The sequence below is a fragment of the Pinus tabuliformis genome, chromosome 8 (genome assembly GCF_031772625.1).
Source record: "Pinus tabuliformis cultivar Carrire ecotype Pingquan chromosome 8, CPIR1, whole genome shotgun sequence".
Taxonomy (NCBI): Eukaryota; Viridiplantae; Streptophyta; class Pinopsida; order Pinales; family Pinaceae; genus Pinus; species Pinus tabuliformis.
The window spans coordinates 2,047,890,572-2,047,901,073 of NC_142294.1; the positions used below are offsets into that span (position 1 = coordinate 2,047,890,572).

The 10,502-nt window shown below is 36.2% G+C and overlaps 1 pseudogene; it reads right to left on the reverse strand.

Annotated features, from left to right (window-relative positions):
* Nucleotides 1-529: 529 nt before the first annotated feature.
* Nucleotides 530-1,255, reverse strand: LOC149244682 (uncharacterized; annotated as a pseudogene).
* Nucleotides 1,256-10,502: the final 9,247 nt, after the last annotated feature.

Below are 10,502 nucleotides of genomic sequence, written 5' to 3' on the forward strand. Positions count from 1 at the left end.
CTCCCGATGACTCTTCATTTTCCATTATTTACTATTTACATTATTTACAAGTCTTCACCCAATCCCAATGATTAGGTGTCAACAATTTCAAAATGACCATATTGAGTAAAGTATCTCAATGTTAACTATGTATATTAACATAAAATAAATAAAAGCAAAGTATTTCTTATAATGAAAACATTTTAATAATGCATTTCTTAAGAAAGAGATGCATAATATGCTTAACAATGTACTTGCTCACTAATCAACCAATAATGCACAACTAAACTCATATTACGAATTAAAATAGTCACACAATTAACCTCATGAATTATGCTTACTCAACAACAATGTATTCACATTGAACTCACTATAATTAATGATCAGATACACATTATTGATGATTCTACAACTACACATATGTGTTGCCAACATAGATTTATCTATAGTTCCTTCATGAATTGGGTGGCTTCTGCAAATCTCAAAATTAACCATTTATTTCTTGATTCCTTATCTGAATATCAAACACCATTGCACCCTATAACTAACCTTATGAATTATGCTTCTCGTCCAAAACTCCATCCATGAATGTAGAATGAATATATACCATTTTTTTATTATTATTCCTATTCATCTCTCTCATCCTTTGTACTACCAACATTGGAAAGAGATACCACTGTGCAGATGTTAAGAGGATTGCACAAAAATGGTTGGATAAGACCAGATAGAGTAGCGTGAAGATAATCATAGTCTCACTGACACTACAGTTGTTAACCATGCATTGGTTGGTTCTCTTGAAAAAATTGTCTGAACCCTGTGGTCTTGGAGATCTGGTGGGTTGATTTCCCATCAACACAACTCTTCTCAAATTTTTAGCTTTAGACTGATGATTCATGACCTTGGGATCAATGGTTTTCTATTTCGCAGCTCTGGGGGAAGCCAAAGAAGAATTTGAAGTCAAGAACTAGATTGGTTAAACATGAGCTCTCAAAGGGTTGTTGGGTGTACTCATAGAAAGGCCTAATATTGGAGTTATTCTTCTTAGCTTAGAGACGTCTCTCTGATCTCCATTTTTTTCAACACCTCCTCTACCCTGACTAGTATTAGGGTTTCTAGGGTTTCTAAATAGTGTTGTGAAGTATGAAACCCTAGTTAAAATAAACTTCTTCATCCACTTCATACTGCCCATGGCCATGAGAAAGTCCATGCCTACTGCTGCAGAAATAGTCGACCTTCTCATCCACATAGCACTCAAATGCAAAACTCTGAAGGTCATGATCTTGAGAAAGAAAGATGACAACATAACCAAGGTATGGATCCTCTCATCAAACATAGAAATAGAAACATTCTTAGACCACTCATGGATATCATTCCCTTCATCATTCTTGCTCAATTCCCCATCCTTCTTGTCATTATTATTCTCTAGATGTCGAAGGCCTGAAACCCAAACAACATCCAAGTCACCAATATTGTTCCCAATTCCCTCGCCATGAGGGGCATTTTGAGGTCTAAAATGGGCCTCATAAGGAAATTATAAAATAATAGTGGAAATAATAAAAAAGGATTAGTTACATCATCAAATTTTAGAGGGAGAAAATAAAAAACTATTTGTTCAACTCATATTTTTAACTTATCTCCAGATGGGTTTACTCAAATTTCGAGTGGAAATACTCGTTGGATGCAAAATTTGATTCCTAATCCAAGGAGAACCCATGTTGCATACTTTAGATAAATACATGAAGAATATGATTGCAATCACGTTTTTCATGAATTTATCTAAAGTATGCAACATGGGTACTCCTTGAATGAAGAATTAAATTTTTCATCCAACAAATACTCCCACTCGAAGTTTGAGTAAAATATTAGGGAGATAAGTTAAAAATACGAGTTGAAAAGTATTTTTATTATTTTATTATTTTTAATATTTTTAGGTTTTTACTCCAAAAATGGTGAATCATCCCCCATGATTGACATCATCATCTTGAATCCTATTGGTTCTTATAAAGTTTATTTTGGTTGTACATTTTTCTTAGGGGGGCCATTTTAAACCTCAACAGTCCCCTAATGTGGGTCTCACAAAAATTGGAATCCATTCATTGTTAGAATACATGGAGCTCATCAAGGCCTTTGGCATAGCAGTCTTCTTCGCAATATTTTATGTTTTCATGGAGAGCTTGGCATAGACGGTTTCAAACTTATTGTATCCTAGGGTAGAATAAGGATTGGGATTCTTTCCATGTTTCTGCCAGGATCTAGGCCTCAATGAGATAGATATTTCTTGTTATTCACCTTTCGATAATGTCCTTCCACATCACATTAATTTCATCCCTGGGATAGACATCTAAATATCCTAGAGAGAAAACACAAAAATTGGTCTCAAAAATATTCTTAAGTCAACAGCTCCCAGCCTTAGCCAGCCTCTGAAACCTTCCACCGTCCACCATATTGTTGTCCCATCTTGAATTCACTTCCTTGTAATGGCTTGGCTTAGCAAACAAGTTTTATAAGTTGTCTAATACATGTGTCAGCTTGGATTAGGAAGCTAGTTTTATAAGTTGTTTGATACATGTCTCACCAATAGTGATTATGGATAAGAATAAAAAATGGTACCTTAAGAGGATTTCCATGAGTTACAATATAATTTGGGATCATATAATTATTGAAGAATTTGAACTATAGAGAAAAAGCTTCTATTGAGTGAACTATTGGACAATTAATAACTAGACATACTAAAATCTAGGCATAGTTTGTTGGATGCATCTGGTGTCATATTGACTTGGTTTCCTTTTCAGAATTGTTGAGCCCTATCATATTTTATGTTTTCTTCTCATACATAAAAAACTCTTGATCGACCACCACCAACCCCGAAGCCATAAGTCCTCAAAAGTCCACTATAATTATTAGGATCTGAGAGCAGTACCTCCTCATGGTGATCCTTAGTTTCAGGCTTGAATATTCTTATCTGTAAATTTCATTATGAAAAAATTCTACATCTCCAAAATTTAATATTATACTTCATTCGCTTCAATGTAACTATTCACAATCAAAATTTTGTTGTTTCTAGTGATTTCTCTTAAACAAGGTGTAAAAATTGTTAAATTTAGCTAATTACTCCCGCATGAAGGGTTGGATAAAATTAGAGAGTCAATTAACTGAGTCAAGTTGAGTCAATCTGAGTTAAGTCTTATTTCGGGTAACGTCTAATTTATTATACGGTTGCATTTCAAAGTTATTTTAAGTGAGTTTCTAGTAAAGAAATGTTAAATATCCCTCACTGGGTTCATTGCAATCATCAAGTTTGTGTGATCAATTGAAGAGTCACGGCTTGTGTTATTGTGTGTTTACTAAATTTTGTGCCTTTCCTCCTCTGCCTTTCCAACAAATTGATATCAAAGTCAAGGAAGGATCGCAAGATCCGTGGTGCCTACAAAGATGGTAAGAAGAGAGCAGGGTCAAAAAGGTCAGCGATTTTTTTTTAATTGCATTACAAAATTGTTGCACTCTTAAGTAAAAAATGCGCAAATTGGGTGTGAAATTCACACTTTGTTAGTGCAGAAGGTTTGGAAATTTCACTCAAACTTACGAATCAATGCCAAATAGGTCATTGTCGCATGTTGGTTGTGCGGAGGGTGTGCAGGCCTCGTGAGGTATTAAAAGAGTCAAAAATTTTGTGAAAGCTTACGAAAGTCAAAAGCGGACTCATATGAAACTTTTTTTTATAAATTTTTATTTATTAAAAGGAATTGTAATGTTTGGAATTATTTTTATGAAATCTTTTATAAGGCTTTTTATAAGGCATTTCTTAAAATTATTATAAAATGATTTAAAAAAAAGATTTATTATAATAAGTTTGTAAAAGAGAAGATTTTTAAGGGATTTTTTTATTAGATAAAGAGATATTTATAATGTTTTTTAATAAAAAATAATAAAGGAGGCTTTGCAAAGCTTAAAAGGGATTTTATTTTTTCTAAGAGTATTTTTTTAAGATGGCTTCATCCAGTTTCTAGCCGTAGTTTCCACCATTTATAGGGAAGGATTATGATATGTGGGACTTTAAGATGGAGACCACATTAAAGGCTCATGATGTTTGGACTATGTCATGAATGGATTGAACAAGCCCTCACTAATGCAGAGAGGGAAAAATAAACGAAAGACAAAAAGAAGAATGTGCAAGAATTGCAACTTATCTAGCAAGGAGTGGACTAAGTAGTGTTTCAGAAAATTATGATCACGTCTTCAAAAAATAAAGCATGGGAGACATTGGAAAAAAGTGATAAAGGTATGACCAAAGTCAATATTGTTAATTTGTAGAATACTAGAAGAGATTTTGATAGTTTGCATATGAAGGAAAAAAAGGATATCGATTCATTCATGAATCAAGTTTTGATTGTTGTAAACTAGTTAAAAATTTGTGGTGATGACATTAAAGATCAAATAGTGGTTGAGAAGGTCCTTAGATCTTTGTCTACCAAATTTGACATTATAGTAGTAGCTATAGAAGAAGCCAAGGATTCAGAAACACTAACATTTGATGAGTTTATGGGATCATTTATATCCCACAAGGCAAGGATAAACAAGAATAGTAATTGCACCTTAGAGACTTCTTTTGAAATTCAGGTTTCTATTTCAAGAGATAGAGGTCGAGGCAAAGGTAGATCGAGAGGTAGAGGATGAGGTGGAAGGGATGGTGCTCAAAGAGATGGTAGAGAAGAGAAGGAATATGAAAGTGGAAGAAATATTAGAAGCTCCAGCAATGATCAAAGAGTCGACAAATCAAAGGTGAGATGTTAGTATTGAAATAAATTTGATCACTATCCCCCTGATTGCAGGAAGAGGATAGTTGATCAAGGAAAACATAGAGCTAATGTCACTACAAAGAATATTGACTCCATGTTCCTAAATTTCCATACCATGCATGAACCTTCCAATAATGTGTGGCTATTAGACAGTGGTTGTAGTAACCACATGACATGCAACAAGAGTTTGGTTGCAAATTTGCATCAATCTATGAAGACATAGGTAAATCTGGGCACTGAAAAGACTATGGATGTAGATGGAAAAGGAGTGGTCAACATTCTGACCAAGCAGAGGGGGGATAAGATAATTTCATAGGCATATTATGTCCCTGGTTGCAGACATAATTTGATTAGTGTTGGTCAGTTAATGTAGAAAGGACACAGGGTTATTTTTCAAGGACAAGAATGTGTTATATATGATAATCCGCCCAGTAAGCAGTTGACATCAAAAGTGAAGATTGCGAGGAACTGACTCTTTCCTCTAATAATGAATTACAGTGATTAGGTTAGTTCTTTTATAGTTTCATGTTCTAATTATTATTGGTTATGGCACTTTTGGTTTGGACACTTACATTTCGCTTGTTTGATATTACTATAGAAAAAAAAGATGGTTAGAGGATTAACTCCCATCAAGGAACCTTCTAGTACTTGTGAGTGTTGCATCTTGGGAAAGAAACACCATGAGATTTTTCCAAAGGGAGTTGCATACAAAACAAAAACTCCACTAGAGCTAGTTCATATAGACTTGTGTGGACATATGAGGACACAGTCCATTGGTGGAAGTTCTTACTTTCCAACTTTCATTGATGATTTTAGCATAAATACATGGGTTTACTTCCTGAAGCAGAAGTCTGAGAATTTTGTGAATTTAAAAGAATTCAAAGCATTAGTAAAGAACCAGAGTGAGCATCTGATCAAGGTATTGATATCAGATCATGGTCAAGAATATGATTTGAAGGCATTCCATGCTTACGACAAACAACATGGAATTAGAAGGAAGTTTACAACTAGATACACATTGCAATGGAATGGTGTAACAGAGAGAAATAGCATAACCATTATGGATATGATAAGGAGAATGTTGAAAGGAAGAAACTTGCCTAATGAGTATTGGGCAGAAGTAGTTGCATGTGTTGTTTATGTGATAAAGAAATCTTCTATAATTAGTGTGATGAAGAGAGTACCAGAAGAAGCATGGTCAAGTATCTCTTTCATCGTATCTCATCTTAGAGTGTTTGGATGTGTAGCCTATGCACATGTGCCTAAGGAGCTCAAAGGGATTGGATGATAAAAGTGAAAAATGCATATTTATTGGTGATAGTGAGCAATCCAAATATTACAAATTGCATAACCCTATAACCAGGAAGATCATAATCAATATAGATGTTGTGTCTAAAAAAAAGGAGTCATGGAATGGGAGTATAGATAAGGTAGTTGATGCAAGAGTGCCATTGATGGAAGAAGAGGATGCAGTAGAAAAGGAGCAACAAGAATCAAGGATAACACACCAAATAGAGTCACACCAGTAAGGACTCGAGGATATTTTGAACAACATGGATCTTCAAGCAGATCAATAGATAAAAATTATCCAAGCAATCAATCAGGTGATGAATCGAGAAATGGTAAGAGAAAAATGAGAAGTCTAAAAGATATTTATGATGATTTGGATGTCAACTCAAACTTTTCATTGTTATCTTTGTAACCTTCTTCATTTATAGAAGCAATCAAAGATGAAAATTCGGTGCAAGTCATGCATGAAGAGATTGAAGATATTGAGAAAAATGATACATGGGATTTGGTTGATTTGCCAAAGGATAAAAATCTCATTGGTGTAAAATGGATGTACAAGACAAAGTTGAATGAGAAAAGTGAAATTGGAAAATTTAAAGCAAGACTTGTAGCAAAAGGGCTCTTGCATAAACTAGGAATAGATTTTGGAGAAACATTTGCTCTAGTAGAAATATTGGATACTGTAATAGAAATATTGGACACAATAATAAAGAAAAAATGGAAAGTATATTAGATGGATGTGAAATGAACCTTCTTAAAAGGAATTCTAGAAGAAGAAATATATGTGAAGCAACCTTGATGATATGAATTTTAAGTACAAGAAGATAAAGTTTAGAGGTTGAAGAAAGTCCTCTATGGGTTCAAGCAAACACCTAGATCCTCGTATAGTAGAATTGACAATTACATGATGAAGAATGGATTTTGCAGAAACAACATTGAGGCTACCTTGCACACAAAGGTAAATGAGCATGGAAATTTTTTTATTTCTTTCTTATATGTTGTTGACATGATTTATACAGGTGATCTTGAGTTAGATGAATTTAAATCTACCATGAAGAAATAATTTGAGATGATAGATCTTGGTCATATGAAAAATTTTCTTAGCATAGAAGTTGAGCAATTAGAAGAAGGATTTTTTATTTGTCAAAATAAATATGACAAAGATTTATTTGAAAGGGTTCACGATGGAAAATTGTAAACGTGCCCCTACACCAGTTGCAATAGGTACAAAGTTAAGTAAGGATGATGAAGGATCAGATGTCAATACACCTCTATTCAAAATATTGGTTGGTAGCCTCATGTATCTCACAGCTACAAGACCAAATATTATGCAAGGAGTTAGTTTAATTTCCAGGTTTATGGAGACTTAAAAAGACTCACATTGGAAACTAAGAAAAATATTTTTGAGATATGTAGCAGGAACTATAGATTGTGGTATAATGTATGCAATCACATAAAAGAATGATTTGATTGGGTAAACCAACAGTTATTTTGTAGGCAGTTTGGATGATATGAAGAGCATTTCTAGTTATGTGTTCCGTCTTGGTTTAGGTGTGATTTCATGGGCATCTAAGAAGCATCTTATTGTGACACTTTCATCACCAGAAACAGAATATGTCGCAGAAACATTAGTAGCATGCCAAGAAGTATGGTTAAGAATAGTTTTGGATGGACTCAAGTAGAAACAACACGGATCAACATCAATATATTGTGACAACACCTTAGCCATTGCACTATTCAAGAATAGTGTGTTTCATCAAAAGAGAAAGCATATTGATATAGGATATCATTTTATTAGAGAACTTGTGAGAAATGGAGAAGTCTACTTGAAGCCTTGTAAATCGAGTGATCAATTCGCTGATATATTCATTAAGCCATTTAAAAAATATGTATTTGAGTTTAATAGAGGAAACTTGGGTGTTGTAAGCTTAGCTAAGACTTAGACCAATAGGCATGCTCGAGTTTTCATGAGTCATGTCTTAGTTTAGCGGTCGTAATTAAGGGGGAGTGTTAAAGATAGCTAATTACTCTCGCATGAAGAATTGGATAAAATTAGAGAGTCAATTAAATGAGTCAAGTTGAGTCCAGTCGAGTTAAGTCTTATTTTCGGTAATGTCAAATTTAGTGTGTGGTTGCATGTCAAAGCTTGTTGCATCCCCCTCACATGTTGTTTCACTGGACTTGGTCTAGCTACAGGCTGAGCAGATCCCTCAAGAAATTGCACAATTCTGGAGGGCAACCAACCTTCCCTCAAGAAATTGCGCAATTCTATCTAGCAGCCTACTAGGCTCCAGAATTGCGCAATTTTGCCTATCACTGTTCACTAAGAAAATTGCGAAATTTATGCCAGCAAGGCTGCTCAACCCATAAATTAAGAAATTCTGGGTTGCAGTCAGCTGCTTTGCCTAGAAATTGTGCAATCCCTTTGGGAAGCCAGCCCATCTCCCTCCCAAAAATGTGCATCTTTTTCTCCTAGCTGAGGAGAATGTTGCATGTGTAGTTGAGTTGACTGGTTCCCTCCAAGAATGAGAAGAACTAATTTGCATGCATGGGTTGCTCCTCCCAAGGTAACATGAAAAGGAATCCCTTAATTCAGGGATCTATTTTTAGCAGCTAGAGGTTACATGCAAAGATCATCTCAGAAACCTCCTGCTAAGTATCACTTTTCCTAGTTTTGTGGCATGCGCGTCACAACCTCGATCTTATCAAAAATCATAAATTGGATGCTATAAAGCTCATTTCTCACATTGACCCTATAGCTCTAGCATCCCACATTGCATCTAGGAGTCATTTTCACATTCAGCTCAGTTGTCTTAGGGTAAGCCCCCTGCTCATGACTTGCACTGCATTTTTGGCGCTTTTTGTGTTTCGTTTCATATGAATGTTGTCTTCTTGATTTCAGAGAGCACTTGTTGTCATTTGCATGCATATTAGATTGTACTAGCACCGTTTCAGTTTTCGCTTGCATCTCACTCCTGTCGCATGCATGACACTATTTTCACAGAGGGTCGTTGTTGCAGAGACTCACTTCACACACATGCATGATTCCCCATTTTCTGAATCCAACACTTGTTGTTTGCATGAATGATTATTTACTCTCATTTGCACTCATCTCACTGTGCATTCAGACTTCTCATATTTTCAGTCATCGATCGACCAGACTGGGCTGCCTTGGCCTAGACCATGCTTTACTCGGCTAGCACTGTGCATTTTCGGAAGTGAAGACTCTGCCTTCCCTCCAGAAATTGTGCAAGTCTAGCTAGGCACTGACCTCCAGGCTTGCATTGTGCAATTGTTGGAGGTAGTGTCCTATTGGCCCCAGCAACTGCGTAATGCAATTTGTTGGTTGCATGTCACTGCTGACTGAAATTGCGCATTGCATAGTTTCAGTTCTCAGCAGGCTAGGATGGATTGTGCATTGTACAGTTCTAGTGGCCACTCAGCCTCCTGATAGACCGGACTGTGCCTTGTGCGGTTTTGGTAGTCAGACTCCCGACCTCTCGGTGGAAATTGTACGACCTTCATGATCAGTCACACAGGTATGTTGCAAGTCAATTCTCAAGTTCGTTTTGGTTTTCTAGTGAAAAATTACTTGCCATGAATGTTTCCTTGTCTCTAGGTATCACACGTGTTCATCTACCTCTCACCAGTACAGGTACAATGGTTTCCAAGAGAGTAGAGTCGAAGACACCATTCAGAGCACACTTGGGGATGTAGTCGATCAAGTGTCTATGAGACATCAAGTTGTTCACAGACAAGGACACCAAGATATGATGACAACAACATCATAGCAAGAAGAACCATGAACAGTATTTGAAGGCAGCACATCGGATGCAACCAACACAAGAGGAATATTGTTGATAACATAGAGGCAGAACAAAGTTGCAAGCTCAAGCAGATCCACTTGTGATGAAAGAAACTTTGGAGAGTCAGGCTATGAGGTGACAAAGTGACATGAAGATCGCACAAAGACAGAGAACAAAATAGAGAAGGAGTTGCATGTGTTGAAGCAGCAACTCAAGGAAGAAAGGGACCTATGTAGACGAGAGAATGAGTTGCAGCAGGAACAGATACAACACCAAGTGCAACATGCACTCATGGATGAAACTACGCCCATACAAGTTATAGATCCATCCCAGTAGCTGGCACAGAACAAACATGGTGAGAAGTGTTGTTGATCGCATCCAAAGCAATTCAATAGCATGCATGTCATTGTGTGCATGCATGTGATCTAACCCATTTGGCACACTCACCGAGGCAAAGAAAAGAAGCAAGTATGGCTGGAGCTGAACATGTAGTTGACAGTTGATGTATATGACCACCAGCACACACTGGAAGATCAACATGGACACTATGCATTAGTGTGTTTCTGGTTCAGGTGCACCCAAGAAGACCATGCGCATGCTAGAAAACGATTTGGATGGAGGAGCCATACCA